We start from the raw sequence: 16,689 nt of genomic DNA on the forward strand, positions 1-16,689 counted from the left end.
AACAACAAGCACTATATTACATATCGGCTTTGTTTTATAATACAGGACTGATAACATGAACGTATTCATTCAAAGATAATGTCCTTTGCACACTGGCCCTCTACAATGCGGGATCCCTTCAGGACATCTTCAAAATACCGCTCGGGCGTGCGGTGCTCCTTGCCCGCGGGCGGTCCCTCGGTCGCGAGCTTGACGGAGTCCATCTTTGCCCACTGCACCTTGACACGGGCGAAGGCCATCCGCGCACCTTCGATGCAGACCGACCGCTTGATGGCATCAAGCCGAGGGCAGGCATCGACCAGCCGCTTCACGAGCCCTAAGTAGCTGCTGGGTATGGCTTCGGTAGGCCATAGACGGATTATCAAATCCTTCATGGCCAATTCGGCCACCCTATGCAGTTCGGTCAGCTATTTCAGCTGATCCCTAAAGGGCACCGGATGCTCTGGCGCAAGGTATTGCGACCAGAACAGCTTCTCAATTGAGCTCCCCTCTTTGACTTGGAAGAACTCCGCAGCATCAGCAACACTGCGCAGCATATCCGCAAATGCTCGTGGAGAACTCCAAATCCGGGTCAGTAAGAGGTATCTTTTCTTCAAAAATTTGCTCTGCATAATAAAGGCCTTACCCGCCGCGATTTTCCTGGCCTCCTGGATTTCCTGGAGGGCGCCCTGGGCTTCAACCTAGGCCTCTTGCGTGCTTTGGCGGGCCTTAGCAAGTTCGGGCTCTTGGTCCGAAATCTTGCGCCCCAAGGACTCGCATTTCTTTACAACGTCCTGGAGCTCCTGCAGGACCTCCCCGACCCTTGCCTCGTGTTTTTCGCGGGCGGCTTGTTCTTTTGCCGCTCTTTTCTGGGCCTCGGCCAGCGTGTTCTTGAGGGTCTCTACCTCGGTCGCGCCTCCGATGAAATATCATGCTAATATGATCAACACAAACAATTCATATCTTTCGAGATCTGAATAGGCCATTGCATACCTTGCTTGTCCTCTAGTTGTTTTTTTCACACGGCCGAGCTCTTCCTCGGCCTGCTCCAGACTCTGCTTTAGTTTGGAGACTTCGGTAGAATGGGAAGTTGCAGCCAGCATCGACGCCTGCTCATTCACATAGACATGTATGGTTAGTCTCCTGCGAAAATTATTTGATCCTTTGTCCGACTTTTCTTTTCGAACACCAGACAGAGTCTTAGGGGCTACTGTCTATACTATGACATTCTTTTTGCATAATTACGTCGCATACCTCAAAGCCTGTTAGAAGGCTGGTGCATGCTTCGGCCAGTCTGCTCTTAGCGGACTGAACCCTCTCAACCACCGTACCCATGAGGATACGGTGTTCCTCAACAATGGAAGCACTTTGCAGTGCTTCCAGTAGAGTATCCGGTGCCACTGGATGGACAGAGGTCACCGGCGGAATAGGTGCACCTCCTTCTTTCGAAGGAGGCTGCTTGCCTAATTCCGGAGCCGTATGGGCCTCCTGAATAGTATTCGGCTGGGGGCCGAATTGGATATGGCCCCCATCGCCAGTCTCCAGGGGGATTTGCTCCCCCATGTGTCCGGCGGCCGAGGTATCACCCTCTGGCGCCACCAGGACGGCCTCCCGTACCTCTCCCTGGCCTGGGAAGGTCCTTCGGGACAACACCTCGGTGTCGTCCATGGCCTTGGGAGAGGAGGCCTCCGGAAGTGACCCGCTGTCCATCACCTTTGGATCCAGCGAATTCCCCGAAGATGAGGATTGCTGGGGGCGGGCGTGGGCCGGACTGCAGCGCATGATTCAACATATTAAAACCACGAGTAAAGAGGTTGGATATATGTGTGTATAAGTGCCTTCGAGTACTTACAATTCGGGCAGGGGCTTCTCCCTGGGGCGCCACTTGGAGCTGCTATCAGTGTCCAACGCGGAGTTGCCCGCAAGGGAGACCCTCCCCTTCTTGGATGCCTCTGCCTCCAGATCTGTGGAGGCCGCCCTTTTCTTCCTTCCCCCCTCGGGGGGAGAGTTGCTTTCCTCCTCCTTGTCTTCGGTGGCGGGGGAGAGTGGGTTTCGGCGTCTTCGAATGTCACGTCCGAAATGCCTTTACGGCGGAGGCCACTTCTGGCCTCCTTGGCCTTCTTCTCTATCGCCTGGTAGGGCGCCAGAACCAGCATATTCGTCAGAAGTGGGATAGCTGGGTTTTCGGGCAACGGTGCCGGACACTGGATCCGCTCCGCCTTCTTTGTCCAGGCCTGAAAAGATAGATAGGGAAGCTTAGACATCTTCCTTGAATGTACAGGTGAAGGATACACCTTGAAATATGAAAAACTTGCTGAACTGGCGGGATGGGTCAGGTTGTACCCACGGTCCTCGGTCGTCTGCGGCCACGTCTCATTGGCCTTAAAAAGCACCTTCCAGATGCCTTCGTGCTTGGAGCTGAAGAACTACTGCAAGGTCTGGTGCTTGGCCGGATCGAACTCCCACAAATTGCAAGTCCGGCTTTGGCAAGGAAGGATCCGGCGAAAAAGCATCACCTGGATCACATTGACAAGCTTGATGTTCTTGTCCACCATGCTCTTGATGCGCACCTGCAGTGCTGACACCTCGTCCGACGACGCCCAGTCCAGGCCCTTTTCTAGCCAGGAGGTGAGCCGCATTGGGGCCCCGGACTTGAATTCAGGAGCCGCGGCCTAGGTGGTGTCGTGGGGCTCTGTGACGTAGAACCACTACTGCTGCCACCCTTTGACAGTCTCCACAAAGGTGCCTTTGGGCCACGTCACGTTGGGCAATTTGCTCACATAGCGCCTCCGCACTCTACGTGTTCGCTATCCACCACCTTCGGCTTCACATTGAAGGTCTTCAGCCACAATCCGAAGTGGGGTGGGATGCGGAGGAAGGCCTCACACACGACAATGAATGCCGAGATGTTGAGAAGGAGTTTGGGGCGAACATGAGTCCGCGGACGAAGGGGTGGAGAGGAAACTCTAACCCGCAGACGAAGTGGGGAATGAACACCACCCTCTCATGGGGCTCCGGGGTGCACTACAAAAAAAAAGACACTTCCGTGACATTTTGGGCCGAACAAATTTGTTTCCTGTCATGCTTATGACACTTCTATGATGATAGTTGTGACAAAACCTGGTATCATCATAGATGTGGTGGGCTCCTACTTCTATGACAAAAAATCATGACAGAAAATGGGCTTTTCGTCCTGGGCGGGCCGGAGACGCAGCTGCATGACATTCTTTGGGCCGTCCATGACGGAGAAAACCGTGGTAGAAGCGAGGGCGAGGAAAATATCGGGGGAGTTCCCGGTTACGGTGGGTGGTCAGGGGCCGAGCAATGCGCGTTTCTCTCGTACGTACGCGCGTGTGTGCGAGGCGTTGCGCTCTAACTGAACCCGAGCGAGGAGTTGGGCTCTAACTGAACCGGAGCGATTGGACTGCAGGCTACGCGTTATTGAACCCGAGCGATCGATCGATGGCTGTTAACTGAACCCGATCGAGCGATTCCTTCGCTACTGCTGCTAACTGAAGCCGATCGATGCTGCCTCTGGATGAACAGTGAGCGTTGTTGGGGGGTTCGGATGAACAGTTCCCAGTGGGGGTTGGATGAATGGGAACCCGTGGTAGTAGAGGCCGTTGCCGCTGGATGAACAGTACCCCGATCGATCGAGCCAGTGGATGAACAGGACCCCGTAGAGGGCTAGATGAACAGGACCCCGTGGAGGTCTGGTTGAACAGTAGCCGGTGGAGGGCTGGTTGAACAGTAGCCGGTGGAGGGCAGGATGAACAGTAGCCCGTGGAGGGGTGGTTGAACAGGACCTCCGTGGGGAGGGCTAGTTGAACAGTAGCCGGTGGAGGAGCGCGCGGTGGAGGCTGGATGAACAGGAGCCCGTGGATGAACAGTCGCAGGTGGAGGCTAGAGGAGGTCGACGGTGAATGAACAGTAGCCCGTGGAGGCTGGAGGAGGTCGACGGTGGAGATGAACAGTATCCCGTGGACTCCCGTTTTGCGGTACGCCACCCCCCCGATGAACAGGACCCCCGTTTCGACCGTAGCGCTCCAACACAAGTCAGTTTCCTCCGTTTTGCGGTACGCCACACCCCTCCCGGTCAACAGGACCCTGTTTCGACCGTAGGAGGTCCAACAGAAGTCCGTTTCCTCCGTTTTGCAGTACGCCAGACCCCTCCCGATGAATAGGATCCCGTTTCCATCGTGGCCGGTGATACGTCCATTTTGCATCATGCTTTTATATCGATATTTACGACACTATGGGCTGTTATTACACGTTATGTCACAATACTCATGCCTATTCTCTCTTATTTTACAAGGTTTACATGAAGAGGGAGAATGCCGGCAGCTGGAATTCTGGGCTGGAAAAGGAGCAAATATTAGAGACCTATTCTGCACAACTCCAAAAGTCCTGAAACTCCACGGAATTTATTTTTGGAATTAATAAAAAATATGGGAGGAAGAATTAACCTGAGGGGGCCCACACCCTGGCCACGAGGGTGGGGGGCGCGCCCTACCCCCCTGGGCGCACCCCCAGCCTCGTGGGCCCCCTGGCAGGCCTCCGGTGCCCATCTTCTACTATATGAAGTCTTTTACCCTGGAAAAAATCATAAGCAAGCTTTCGGGAAGAAACTCCGCCGCCACGAGGCGGAACCTTGGCGGAACCAATCTAGGGCTCCGGCGGAGCTGTTCTGCCGGGGAAACATCCCTCCGGGAGGGGGAAATCATCACCATCGTCATCGCCATCGATCCTCTCAGCGGTAGGGGGTCAATCTCCATCAACATCTTCACCAGCACCATCTCCTCTAAAACCCTAGTTCATCTCTTGTATCCAATCTTTGTCCCAAAACCTCAGATTGGTACCTGTGGGTTGCTAGTAGTGTTGATTACTCCTTGTAGTTGATGCTAGTTGGTTTATTTGGTGGAAGATCATATGTTCAGATCCTTTATGCATATTAATACCCCTCTGATTATGAACATGAATATGATTTGTGAGTAGTTACGTTTGTTCCTGAGGACATGGGAGAAGTCTTGCTATAAGTAGTCATGTGAATTTGGTATTCGTTCGATATTTTGATGAGATGTATGTTGTCTTTCCTATAGTGGTGTTATGTGAACGTCGACTACATGACACTTCACCATTATTTGGGCCTAGAGGAAGGCATTGGGAAGTAATAAGTAGATGATGGGTTGCTATAGTGACAGAAGCTTAAACCCTAGTTTATGAGTTGCTTCGTAAGGGACTGATTTGGATCCATATGTTTCATGCTATTGTTAGGTTTACCTTAATACTTCTCTTGTAGTTGCGGATGCTTGCAATAGGGGTTAATCATAAGTGGGATGCTTGTCCAAGGAAGGGCAGCACCCAAGCACCGGTCCACCCAAATACCAAATTATCAAAGTAACGAACGCGAATCATATGAGCGTGATGAAAACTAGCTTGACGATAATTCCCATGTGTCCCCGGGAGCGTTTTCCTTCATATAAGAGTTTTTCCAGGCTTGTCCTTTGCTACAAAAAGGATTGGGCAATCTTGCTGCACTTTATTTACACTTGTTACTTGTTGAAAGGATCTAGATCACGACTAGAGGGGGGGGGGGGTGAATAGGCGTTTTAAAACTGTTACGGATTTGGCTTTATCCTAATGCGGAATTAAACTAAACGGATACCTTTCAAGCACAAATCCTAAATATGCTAGGCTCAACTAAGTGCACCAACAACCTATGCTAAACAAGATAGGCACTTAAGGAAACTAGCAAGCACAAACTATATCACAAGATATGGAAATGTAGGAGCAACTAAGCAATTCAACTAGCACAAGATATATCAATATGAGCAAGTATGAATTGCGGTAAGTAAAGGGTGTGGGTAAGAGATAACCACAAGTGAGTCGGAGACGCGGATTTATCCCAAAGTTTACATTCGTGAGAGTGCTAATCTCCGTTAGAGCGGTGCCGAAGCCAAAGCTCTGGGGCGTCACCAAGTGACTCACCGTATTCTCCTTTTTGAGTCACCCCCAACGGATGAGCCTCGATTCACTCGGGGTTGGTCTTGAAGGCGACCACCACACCTTTACAAACTTCTCCTAAGCACACCACAAACAAGGAAGCTTCCGGAGGAACTTGACCACCTAGGCCACTTCAACACCCTTCCCCGGAGCACACCACAAGAGGAAGCTTCCGGGGGAACCTTGGCCACATAGGCCTCTTTCACAATCTTCTCAATGTATCACCAAACCGTCTAGGAAGCGGAGGCCTCCAAGAGTAATAAACTCACGGGCTCACACTCGAACAAATCGATGCAGGGAGCTCAAACCAATGCAACAAATGCAATGCAAGGTCAAGCAACAAATGCTCAACTCACTCTCTCAATCTCATAAGATGCACTCTTGAAAGTAGGAGATTGAAGAGAGGGGATGCTTTGGATATGATCAACAAATGGCTCACTAATCCATCCACAAATCCCCCTTCACATAGAGGGGAGATAGGGGTTTGGGAGAGGTGGAGAGAGGCTCAAAATGGTGTTTAGAATGTGTGTGAACCAACCCCCAACCGGTGAGAGGAAAGGGCCCTTAAATAGCCAAACTCCGAAACTAGCCGTTGGGGCTCCAACGGGCATTTCCTGGGCACCCCGTGCGCACGGGGGTTGAGACCCCGTGTGCACGGGGTCCGGTGTGCACTGTACGAGCCCGTGTGCACGGAGTACCCAGAATTCTGGACACCCCGTGCACACGGGGTCCCCAGGACAGCCAGCAGCAGCCCACTAAAACATCGATAACTTGGGCATACGGACTCCGAATTCGATGATCTTGGGCTCGTTTTGAAGCTATGGAAAAGCCCAAGGTCCTCACATAGAGAACCACCCAAGATCAACAAGAAAGAATGATGCAAGTAATTCAAAGGTTTGAGCTCTCTACATGCGACGTGATCAAGCTAGTTGCCCGAGAGTCCCTCTTGATAGTACGGCTATCAAACCTATAATCCGGTCTCCCACCAAGCACTATGAGACCGGCAAAACTAGGAAAACCTAGCTAAGGTATACCTTTGCCTTGCACATTCAACTTGAGCTTGATGATGACTTTAATGCTTGCCTCAAGTTGGAATCCCTTTCTTGTCCACGACCACTTGGTGAAGATACTCGAATTGCTTCCTCATGATGCAATGAGGGAAGCCTTATCTCAAGCCCATCTTCACATGCACATTATCATGATGTGGACCGCAAGCTTCAAAGCATATAACCTCCGGCTTCTCATCTTGCACCTGGACTCCCCGAACTCGATGACCATCACCACTTGATGTCATCTCATCTTGCACTTGGACTCCTTGAATCCGATGACCATCACCACTTGATGTCATCCACACATAGGCTACACGAGATCTTTCCTTTTGATGCAAGCCTATGAGAAACACCTAACCCACATAGACATAACAAACATATAGCATGGGTTAGGTAACCAAGCACAATTCACAATTACTTACCATACCACTAGATCACTTGATCTCACGTGGTACATTGTTTGTGCTTTGTGAGTTGACCACTTAGATATACTCTTCGAGCTTCATCTTGGTCAACCAACATCTTTACTTCAAGCTCCATCTTGGTTTCTTGAAAGCCACAATGAACTCTTCATTTCACTTCATTGCTTCAAGACAATATCACCAAAGACTCTTTCATGACCATATCAAGTTCCACTATGAATATCATCTTGGTCACCACTTGCCCTTCTAAAAACTCCATCCCAAACCCTTGAGAGGCATAATGAATTCGTCACTCTAGTTGCTTGCTTCAAGACTTGATCAACATGATCTTGTCTTGAGAGGCATAATGATTCTTCACTCTAGTTGCTTGCTTCAAGGCTTGATCAACCGAAACCCAACACATGAGCTCACCATGATCTTGTCTTGAAACCATAACTCGAATTCTTCTCTTTGATTATTCTCTCAAGCCTTGATCCTCAGAAGACCAACTTGAAACCTCGCTGGATATGGAATCTCGAGAGCCAACACCTAGGCCCCGTGAGCACGGGGTATCCAGAGAGTTGACACTCGACCCCGTGCGCACGGTATAAGCCCGTGTGCATGGGGTATCCAGAGAGGGATACCATGAGGACTTCTTCGGATGCTTTGATGGCAATCTTCACAAAACAACCCAAAGAACTTCAAGCATCACTATGGAACATATCTTCATATAAGATCCAATGCACTTGATGCTCCATAGGAATTGTCATTTAATACCAAAGCTTAGAGCAAATATAACTTCATATATATGGACTTCATCCTTGATTCCATCCAATATCCTTGAGGCATTATCTTCATATATATGGACTTCATCCTTGATTCCATCCAATATCCTTGAGGCACCATCTATGGACAAAACCTTCAAATATATCTCGCTGAAAACATTAGTCCATAGAGATTGTCATTCAATTACCAAAACCACACTTAGGGGCTACATGCCCTTTCACTTGTTACCCGCTACAAATTACCTTATCACAAAACTATCTGTTACCGATAATTTCAGTGCTTGCAGAGAATACCTTGCTGAAAACCGCTTATCATTTCCTTCTGCTCCTCGTTGTGTTCGACACTCTTACTTATCGAAAAGGCTATGATAGATCCTCTACACTTGTGGGTCATCAAAACTCTTTTCTGGCGCCGTCGCCGGGGAGTGAAGCGCCTTTGGTAGGTGGAATTTGGTAAGGAAAAATTTATATAGTGTGCTGAAATTTACTGTCACTTGTTACTATGGAAAGTAATCCTTTGAGGGGCTTGTTCGGGGTATCTTCACCCCGACCAGTAGAGCAAAGAGTTGCTCCTCAACCTACTGAACCTACTGAAAATGTTTACTTTGAAATTCCTTTGGGTATGATAGAGAAACTGCTAGCTAATCCTTTTACAGGAGATGGAACATTACATCCCGATTTGCACCTAATCTATGTCGATGAAGTTTGTGGATTATTTAAGCTTGCAGGTATGCCCGAGGATGTTATCAAGAAGAAGGTCTTCCCTATATCTTTGAAGGGAGAGGCATTGACATGGTTTAGGCTATGTGATGATATGGGATCATGGAACTACAACCGATTGAAATTGGAATTTCACCAGAAGTTTTATCCTATGCATCTTGTTCATTGTGATCGTAATTATATATATAATTTTTGGCCTCGCGAAGGAGAAAGCATCGCTCAAGCTTGGAGGAGGCTTAAGTCAATGTTATATTCATGCCCCAATCATGAGCTCTCAAGAAAAATGATTATTCAAAATTTTTATGCTCGGCTTTCTCTCAATAATCGCTCCATGCTCGATACTTCTTGTACTGGCTCTTTTATGATGAAGACTATTGAATTCAAATGGGATTTATTGGAAAGAATCAAACGCAACTCTGAAGATTGGGATCTCGACGAAGGTAAGGAGTCAGGTATAACACCTAAGTTTGATTGTGTTAAATCTTTTATGGATACCGATGTTTTCCGTGAATTTAGCACTAAATATGGACTTGACTCTGAGATAGTAGCTTCTTTCTGTGAATCCTTTGCTACTCATGTTGATCTCCCAAACGAGAAGTGGTTTAAATATAATCCTCCCATTGAAGTAAAAGTAGTTGCACCTATTAAAGTTGAAGAAATGACTATCACTTATAATGATCCTGTTATTCCTACTGCTTATATTGAGAAACCACCTTTCCCTGTTAGAATAAAGGATCATGCTAAAGCTTCAACAGTGGTCAACAAAAGTAATATTAGGACACCAAACCCCCTGTGCAAATTAAAGTTGAACCTAGTATTGCTATGGTTAAGGATCTCTTGGCTGATAATATTGATGGGCATGTTATTTACTTCTGTAATGAAGCTGCTAGAATTGCTAGACCTGATACTAAAAATAAACAGAGACCTATTGTAGGCATGCTTGTTATTTCTGTTAAAATAGGAGATCATTGTTATCATGGCTTATGTGATATGGGTGGTAGTGCAAGTGCAATACCTCATTCCTTATACAAAGAAATTATGCATGATATTGCACCTGCTGAGTTAGAGGAAATTTATGTTACAATTAAGCTTGACAATAGAGACGCTATTTCACCAGTTGGGATTGTTAGAGATGTTGAAGTTTTGTGTGGGAAAGTTTAATATCCTGCTGATTTTCTTGTTCTTGGCTCCCCACAAGATGACTTTTGTCCCATCATATTTGGTAGACCCTTCTTGAATACTGTTAATGCTAGGATAGACTGCGAAAAGGATGTTGTTACTATTGGTTTGGGGGATATGTCTCATGAGTTTTACTTTGCTAAATTTCGGAGACAACCCCGTGATGAGGAATTGCCTAGTAAAGATGAAATTATTGGTCTTGCTTCTATTGCCATGCCTCCTAATGATCCTTTAGAACAATATTTGCTAAACCATGAAAATGATATGTTTATGAATGAAAGAAGGGAAATAGATGAAGTATTCTTTAAACAGGGACCTATTTTGAAACACAACTTGCCTGTTGAAATCCTAGGGGATCATCCTCCACCAAAGGGTGATCCCATTTTGAGCTTAAACCATTGCCTGATACTCTTACATATGCTTATCTTGATGAGAAGAAGATATATCCTGTTATTATTAGTGCTAACCTTTCAGAGCATGAAGAAAAGAAATTATTGAAAACTCTGAAGAAGCACCGTGCTGCTATTGGATATACTCTTGATGATCTTAAGGGCATTAGTCCCACTCTATGCCAGCACAAAATAAAATTGGAGAAAGACGCTAAACCAGTTGTTGATCACCAACGACGGTTAAATCCTAAGATGAAAGAAGTGGTAAGAAAAGAAATACTCAAACTTCTGGAGGCAGGTATAATTTATCCTGTCCATTGTGTCCCTAAGAAGGGATGTATTACTGTTGTTCCTAATGATAAAGATGAATTGATCCCACAAAGAATTGTTACAGGTTATAGAATGGTAATTGATTTCCGCAAATTAAATAAAGCTACTAAAAAGGATCATTACCCTTTACCTTTTATTGATCAAATGCTAGAAAGACTATCCAAACATACACATTTTTGCTTTCTAGATGGTTATTCTGGTTTCTCTCAAATACCTGTGTCAAAAGAGGACCAAGAAAAGACCACTTTTACTTGCGCTTTCGGTACCTTTGCTTATAGACGTATGCCTTTTGGTTTATGCAATGCACCTGCTACCTTTCAAAGATGCATGATGGCTATATTCTCTGATTTTTGTGAAAAGATTGTTTAGGTTTTCATGGATGATTTCTCCGTTTATGGAACTTTTTTTGATGATTGCTTGAGCAACTTTGATCGAGTTTTGCAGAGATGTGAAGAAACTAACCTTGTCTTGAATTGGGAGAAGTGGCACTTTATGGTTAATGAAGGTATTGTCTTGGGGCATAAAATTTCTGAGAGGGGTATTGAAGTTGATAAAGCTAAAGTTGATGCTATTAAAAAGATGTCGTGTCCCAAGGACATCAAATGTATAAGAAGCTTCCTTGGTCACGCCGGTTTTTATAGGAGGTTCATTAAGGACTTCTCTAAAATCTCCAGGCCTCTGACTAACCTCTTACAAAAAGATATTCCTTTTGTCTTTGATGATGATTGTGTAGAAGCATTTGAAATACTTAAGAAAGCTTTGGTTTTTGCACCTATTGTTCAGCCACCTGATTGGAATTTACCCTTTGAAATTATGTGCGATGCTAGTGATTATGCTGTAGGTGCTGTTCTAGGACAAAGAGTTGATAAGAAATTAAATGTTATCCAATATGCTAGTAAAACCCTAGATAATGCCCAGAGAAATTATGCTACTACTGAAAAGGAATTTTTAGCAGTTGTATTTGCTTGTGATAAGTTCAGACCTTATATTGTTGATTCTAAAGTAACTGTTCACACTGATCATGCTGCTATTAAATATCTTATGGAAAAGAAAGATGCTAAACCTAGACTTATTAGATGGGTTCTCTTGCTACAAGAATTTGATTTGCATATTATTGATAGAAAGGGAGCTGAGAACCCCATTGCAGACAACTTGTCTAGGTTAGAGAATGTTCTTGATGACCCACTACCTATTGGTGATAGCTTTCCTGATGAACAATTAGCTGTCATAAATGCTTCCCGCACTGCTCCATGGTATGCCGATTATGCTAATTACATTGTTGCTAAATTTATACCTCCTAGTTTCACATACCAGCAAAAGAAAAAGTTTTTCTATGATTTAAGACATTACTTCTGGGATGACCCACACCTTTATAAAGAAGGAGTAGATGGTGTTATTAGACGTTGTATACCTGAGCATGAACAGGAACAGATCCTATGCAAGTGTCACTACGAGGCTTATGGAGGACACCACGCTGGAGATAGAACTGCACATAAGGTATTGCAATCCGGTTTTATTGGCCTACTCTCTTCAAAGATACCCATAAGTTTGTCTTATCTTGTGATGAATGCCAAAGAATTGGTAATATCAGTAGACGTCAAGAAATGCCTATGAACTATTCACTTGTTATTGAACCATTTGATGTCTGGGGCTTTGATTATATGGGACCGTTTCCTTCCTCTAATGGGTATACACATATTTTAGTTGCTGTTGTTTACGTTACTAAGTGGGTAGAAGCTATTCCAACTAGTAGTGCTGATCATAACACCTCTATTAAGATGCTTAAAGAAGTTATTTTTCCGAGGTTTGGAGTCCCTACATATTAAATGACTGATGGTGGTTCACATTTTATTCATGGTGCTTTCGTAAAATGCTTGCTAAGTATGATGTTAATCATAGAATTGCATCCCCATATCACCCACTGTCTAGTGGTCAAGTAGAATTGAGTAATAGAGAGCTCAAATTAATTTTGCAAAAGATTATTAATAGGTCTAGAAAGAATTGGTCCAAGAAACTTGATGATGCATTATGGGCCTACAGAACTGCATATAAAAATCCTATGGGTATGTCTCCGTATAAAATGGTTTATGGAAAAGCATGTCACTTACCTCTCGAATTAGAACATAAGGCATATTGGGCCATTAAAGAGCTCAATTATGATTTCAAACTTGCCGGTGAGAAAAGGTTATTTGACATAAGCTCACTTGATGAATGGAGAACTCAAGCCTATAAGAATGCCAAACTGTTTAAAGAAAAAGTTAAAAGATGGCATGACAAAAGGATACAAAAGCGTGAGTTTAATGTAGGTGATTATGTGTTGCTATTCAACTCTCGTTTAAGATTTTTTTCTGGAAAACTTCTCTCTAAATGGGAAGGTCCTTACGTTATAGAGGAGGTCTATCGTTCCGGTGCCATAAAAATCAACAACTTCGAAGGCACAAATCCGAAGGTGGTGAATGGTCAAAGAATCAAACATTATATCTCAGGTAATCCTATAAATGTTGAAACTAATGTTATTGAAACTGTAACCCCGGAGAAATACATAAGGGACACTTTCCAGAACGTTTCAGACTCCGAAATGGAATAGGTACGTGGTACGGTAAGTAAACCGACTCCAAAACAGTTCTAATGGCAAATTTTCTCCGTTTTGGAATATTTAAGAAAATAGGAAAATAAGAAGCAGTCCAGGAAGGACACTAGGCATCCACGAGGGTGGAGGGCGCACCCCCTGTCTCGTGGGCACCTCGTGTGCCCTCCGGACTCCGTTTTCTTGCACGATACTTCTTTTGGTAGGTAAAAATTCATTATATAATCTTCCGAAGGTTTTGACCCTCGTATCACGCAAATATCCTCTGTTTTTGTTTCGAGCTGTTTCTGTAACAAATTTGGAGCAAGATGTCATCTCAGGATTCCGACGGAGAGAGCTATGTTTCACACCTCATTGCTGACCCAAAGACCTATGGGGACCTATCTCCTTGTGGTTGAACTACGGATGAGGAGGAGGATGCTCATTTGATGAGGATCAATGATTCAAGTTCGGAGGAGGAGGATGTCCCTCTACCTCAACCTGGGGATATGCACGTGAAGTTCAAGAAGTCTAGTCTCCCTAAGAGAGCTAAACTGTCTAACAACCGATCTATTCCTTCTCGTTTTCGGCAGAAAAGCAAAGGAGATTTATGTGACAAGATCTTAAAGCTGGAATCGGAGGCCGATGATTTAAAGGAGGAAATTTCTCTTCTCAATTACAATATGAAGAAACTGAAAGCACAATTTACGTCATCAACAACTCCATCACCACCACTTCCGAGGAAGGAGACATAATCACATGGGTATGGGCACTCCCCTTGGCAACTGCCAAGCTTGAGGGAGGTGCCCCGGTATCGTATCACCATCACACTCCTATCTTTACCGTTTTTCTTAGTTCGATCCTTTTAGTAATATCTTGATCTAGTAGAATAAAGTACTAGTATGATCTAGTCTCGAGCTTTGCTTTATGATCCCTCTATGTAATCGAGTCCGTGAGCTATATATAATAAAGATTAGTGTTGAGTCAAGGGCTTGATTATCTTGTTATGATCGAGAGGGAATAAAAAGAAAAGAGAAAGAATAAAAACAAGTAAAGAGATCATATTGATCTTATGGAGAGTAATGACTTCACATATAAAGAGTATGATGAATAAAAGTTGTTGAGAGTTGACAAACATAGTTTTGGTCATCGTTGCAATTAATAGGAAGTAATAAAGAAAGAGAGGTTTTCACATATAAATATACTATCTTGGACATCTTTTATGATTGTGAGCACTCACTAAAATATGACATGCTAAAGAGTTGATGTTGGACAAGGAAGACAACATAATGGGTTATGTTTGCTTATATCCGGAATAAAGTATATTGCCATGGATTATCCAACATGTTGAGCTTGCCTTTCTCCCTCATGCTAGCCAAACTCTTTGCACCAAGTAGAGATACTACTTGTGCTTCCAAATATCCTTAAACCCAGTTTTTCCATGAGAGTCCACCATATCTACCTATGGATTGAGTAAGATCCTTCAAGTAAGTTGTCATGTTGCATGCAATAAAAATTGCTCTCTAAATATGTATGATTTATTAGTGTGGAGAAAATAAACTTTATACGATCTTGTGATGTGGAAGTAATAAAAGCGACATACTGCATAATAAAGGTCCATATCACAAGTGGCAATGTAAAGTGACGTTCTTTTGCATTAAGATTTCGTGCATCCAACCATAAAAACACATGACAACCTCTGCTTCCCTCTGCGAAGGGCCTATCTTTTATTCTTGTCTTATACCTTATACAAGAGTCATGGTGATCTTCACCTTTCCTTTTTATATTTTATTCTTTGGCAAGCACATTGTGTTGGAAAGATCCTGATATATATATCCAATTGGATGTAAGTTAGCATGAGCTATTATTGTTGACATTACCCTTGAGGTAAAAGGTTGGGAGGCAACACTATAATCCCCTATCTTTCTCTGTGTCCGATTAAAACTCCATAACCACAAGTATTGCGTGAGTGTTAGCAATTGTGAAATACTAAATGATAGTTGAGTATGCGGACTTGCTGAAAAGCTCTTATATTGACTCTTTCCGATGTTATGATAAATTGCAATTTCTTCAATGACCGAGATCATAGTTTGTTAGTTCTCAATGAAGTTTCTGATTCATACTTGACATTGTGAATAGATTGTTACTTTAGCATAAGAAACCATATGACAATATATATGTATGTTGCTGTTAGAAGAATGATCATGATGCCCTCATGTCCGTATTTCATTTTATCGACACCTCTCTCTCTAAACATGTGGACATATTTATCGTTATCGGCTTCCGCTTGAGGACAAGCGAGGTCTAAGCTTGGGGGAGTTGATACGTCCATTTTGCATCATGCTTTTATATCGATATTTACGGCATTATGGGCTGTTATTACACGGTATGTCACAATACTCATGCCTATTCTCTCTTATTTTACAAGGTTTACATGAAGAGGGAGAATGCCGGCAGCTGGAATCCTGGGCTGGAAAAGGAGCAAATATTAGAGACCTATTCTGCACAACTCCAAAAGTCCTGAAACTCCACAGAAGTTATTTTTGGAATTAATAAAAAATACTGGAGGAAGAATTAACTAGAGGGGGCCCACCCTCTGGCCACGAGGGTGGGGGGCGCGCCCTACCCCCTGGGCGCGCCCCCTGCCTCGTGGGCCCCCTGGCAGGCCTCCGGTGCCCATCTTCTACTATATGAAGTCTTTTACCCTAGAAAAAAAAATCATAAGCAAGCTTTCGGGAAGAAACTCCGCCGCCACGAGGCGGAACCTTGGCGGAACAAATCTAGGGCTCCGGCAGAGCTGTTCTGCCGGGGAAACATCCCTCCGGGAGGGGGAAACCATCGCCACCGTCATCACCATCGATCCTCTCAGCGGTAGGGGGTCAATCTCCATCAACATCTTCACTAGCACCATCTCCTCTAAAACCCTAGTTCATCTCTTGTATCCAATCTTTGTCCCAAAACCTTAGATTGGTACCTGTGGGTTGCTAGTAGTGTTGATTACTCGCTTGTAGTTGATGCTAGTTGGTTTATTTGGTGGAAGATCATATGTTCAGATCCTTTATGCATATTAATACCCCTCTGATTATGAACATGGATATGATTTGTGAGTAGTTACGTTTGTTCCTGAGGACATGGGAGAAGTCTTGCTATAAGTAGTCATGTGAAATTTGGTATTCGTTCAATATTTTGATGAGATGTATGTTGTCTTTCCTCTAGTGGTGTTATGTGAACGTCGACTACATGACACTTCACCATTGTTTGTGCCTAGAGGAAGGAATTGGGAAGTAA

Source organism: Aegilops tauschii, chromosome 6 (assembly GCF_002575655.3).
Source record: "Aegilops tauschii subsp. strangulata cultivar AL8/78 chromosome 6, Aet v6.0, whole genome shotgun sequence".
NCBI classification, from domain to species: domain Eukaryota; kingdom Viridiplantae; phylum Streptophyta; class Magnoliopsida; order Poales; family Poaceae; genus Aegilops; species Aegilops tauschii.